The 3429-nt window shown below is 39.0% G+C and overlaps 1 protein-coding gene across 2 annotated transcripts in view; it reads right to left on the minus strand.

Moving 5' to 3' along the window:
• Positions 1–3429, minus strand: part of SGCG (sarcoglycan, gamma (35kDa dystrophin-associated glycoprotein)) — a 152015-nt gene that overhangs the window by 127055 nt on the left and 21531 nt on the right. The gene's annotated exons all lie outside the window — the stretch shown is intronic.

Below are 3429 nucleotides of genomic sequence, written 5' to 3' on the forward strand. Positions count from 1 at the left end.
GCAACCTCCCCATCGACCCTGCCTTGAGTGTGACAGGGGGCGGTGCCCCAACCCCCCAATCAGCCCTACCCTGAGCGTGACTGAGGGTGGCATCGCAACCTCCCAATCCGCCCTGCTCTGTGCATGACAGGGGGCGGCACCCCAACTCCCCAATCAGCCCTGCTCTGAGCCCGACCAGGGGCTGCACCTAGGGATTGGGCGTGCCCTCTGCCACCCGGGAGCAGGCCTAAGCCAGCTCCCAAGGGGTCCCAGACTGCGAGAGGGCACAGGCCGGGCTGGGGGGCCCCCCCCCCCCCCCCCCAGTGCACAAATTTTTGTGCACCGGGCCTCTAGTATATATATATTCAGTGATTTCCTCAATTATGATGAAATTATTAATCAATCATAATAATGTATCCAAGAATTTTTTAGCTATTAAAATGAAAACAATAAGCATGCATAATAAAAATATTTGCAAAAGTAATAATTTTCCATAGTGATTGTACCAGTCTGCATTCCCGCCAGCAGTGTAATGGGGTTCCTTTTTCTCCACATCCTTGCCAACACTTATTGTTTGTTGATTTATTGATCGTAGCCACTCTGGCAGGTGTAAGGTGGTACCTCATTGTCATTTTAAATTTGCATTTCTCTGGTGATTAGTGGCGTTGAGCATTTTTTCATATGTTTTTTGGCCATTTGTATGTCCTCTATGGAGAAGTGTCTATTTAGGTCCTCTGCCCATCTTTTGAATGGATTGTTTGTCTCTCTTTTGTTAAGTTGTATGAGTACTTTATATATTTTGTAAATTAACCCTTTATCAGATGTATCATTGGCAAATATGTTCTCCCATACAGTGAGTTCTCTTTTCATTTTGATGCTGGTTTCTTTTGCTGTGCAGAAGCTTTTTATTTTGATGTAGTCCCATTTGTTTATTTTCTCCTTAGTTTCTCTTGTCCTAGGTATTGTATCAGTGAAAATTTTGCTATGTGAGATCTCTGATATTTTGCTGCCTATGTTTTCTTCAAGGATTTTTATGGTTTCCTGACTAACATTTAAATTTTTTTATCCCTTTGAGTTTAAAAATGTGTATGATATAAGATGGTAGTCTAGTTTCTTTTTTCATTTTTATTTTTTTTTTATTGATTTCAGAGAGGAAGGGAGAGGGAGAAAGAGAAATGGAAACATCTATGATGAGAGAGAATTACTGATTGGCTGTCACCTGCATGCCCCCTACTGGGGATCAAGTCCGCCACCGGGCATGTGCCCTGACCAAGAATTGAACCCTAACCTCCTGGTTCATAGGTTGAAGCTCAACCACTGAGCCACACTGGCTGGGCTAGTTTCATTTTTTTTACATGTACCTGTCCTATGCACCCCCCCTATGTCCATAGTAGCACTATTTTCAATAGCTAAGATCTGGAAACAGCCCAAGTGCCCATCAGTAGATGAATGGATAAAAAAGCTGTGGTACATTTACACAGTGGAATACTATGCAGCTATAAAAAAAAAAGGATCTCTTACCCTTTGAGATAGCATGGAGGGACCTGGAGAGTATTATGCTATGTGAAACAAGTCAGAGAAAGACAAATATCACATGATCTCACTTATATGTGGAATCTAATGAACAAAATAAACTGACAAACAAAATAGATCCAGAGACACATTCAATAGACTGAAGATCCTCAAAGGGAAGGGGGGGCGGGGGAGATAAACCAAAGAACTTATACGCATATATGCGCAACCCATGGACACAGACAATAGTGGGGTGAAGGCCTGGGAAGGGCCAGGAGTAGGGAGGAGGGTGATCAATGTGGAAAAAAAGAGGACATCTGTAATACTTTCAAAAATAAATATAAATTTTTTAAAAAGGAATAATTTACTTTATAATGAAATAACTTCCCAGGTAGCAAGTGGTTAAAATATACATTATTAGATTAGGCTAAATCATTTATCTTGTTGCTGATTACTCAGTTATTTAAAAGATATCAATATCCAGCAACATAAAGAAAAAAATTAAATATTTCTTAATAATTAATGACTAAGAATATAGATCATCAGGTAAGTTCATTTAGGTATTTTAGAGTTTTTAATTTTTTTGTTTTGTTTTGTTTTGTTTTGGGGGGGGGGTCAATATCCAGTAAAAGAAATGAAACACATTTTTGAATAATGGAGAACACTGTACTAATTTTCTATTGCCATGTAACAAATTTTCACAAATGTAGTAGCTTAGTGATACCTATTTCCTATCTCACAGTTTCCATGGGTCAGGAGTTTGGTTAATGCTCTGGGTCTCATACAGCTGATGTATCAGTGAGGATGGGTTCCTTTCTGGAGCTTGGGGTTTTTTTCAAGCTTTCGTGGTGGTTGTTAATTCCTTGTGGGAGTAGGAGTGAGGTCTCCATTTTCTTTCTGGCTGTCAGTCAGGGGGCACTCTTGGCTCCTAGGGGCCACCTGCAGTTCCTTGCCAAGTGGCCCCCTCATAGACCCTCATAACATGGCATCTCATGCCTTCAAGGCTAGTGAGAGAATCTCTCATCAAAGGTCTTAAGGTCATTTGCCTAATTAAATCAGGTCCACTCAGGATAATTTCCCTTTGATTAATTAAAAATCAACTGATTTGGAACCTTAATTATATCTGCAAAGTCCCTTCACCTCTGCGATATAATGTAACCCAATCCCATCACTTTTGCCAAATTCTGTTGGGTAGAAGCAAATCACAGGTACTGCCCATACTCAAGGAAAGGGGATTATACAGGACAACACCAGGGATGAAGGTCATGGGAAAAGCCTTCTTAGAATTTTGCCTATCACTGCATAAACCAGGTAGTTTTTTAAAAAGTAAAATTAATATATTTAATAACACAAAGACATTTTATTAATTGTCATTATTATCATTAAATTTGATTTTGATTTTCATAGCACACTCTAGATTATCATGAAATACCCAAAGCAACAAAATTAAGTTTATAAATCTTAATCCCAAATAAGACATGATGGAGTTCAGTTACTGGTGCAAGAGACTATTAAAATCTGGCTGTCCCCTGCCCATGCAGGGCTATGAGATGGCTTCCTCTTTCTCCCAGGCCCTTCTAAAGGTCTTACTGCCAGTAAATTTTCTCTTAGCTTTATGCTAACTGAGGGACTGACCACAGGTTGATGCAGGGTCCTCTAGTCAGGAGGCTTCCCTGACAGATTCCATAGCTTATAATTTGAGAAGTTCAACCTTGATTCAGTCTCCAAAAAAATAAGATATTTTAAATTTAGACATAAAAGGCAGGTGATGTACCAAACATGCATACCATATATTGTGCTGCGTTTATAAAGAGAAGCTGTCCTATGGAACTAAACATTATTGTTATACTGTAAAAATATTGTTGCTATAAATTTTAAAGAAGAAATGACAACTTAAAGATACTTATGTGTAATATTTATATAATTTATAATATATTA

This window comes from Myotis brandtii, unplaced genomic scaffold (assembly GCF_000412655.1).
Source record: "Myotis brandtii unplaced genomic scaffold, ASM41265v1 scaffold77, whole genome shotgun sequence".
Taxonomy (NCBI): domain Eukaryota; kingdom Metazoa; phylum Chordata; class Mammalia; order Chiroptera; family Vespertilionidae; genus Myotis; species Myotis brandtii.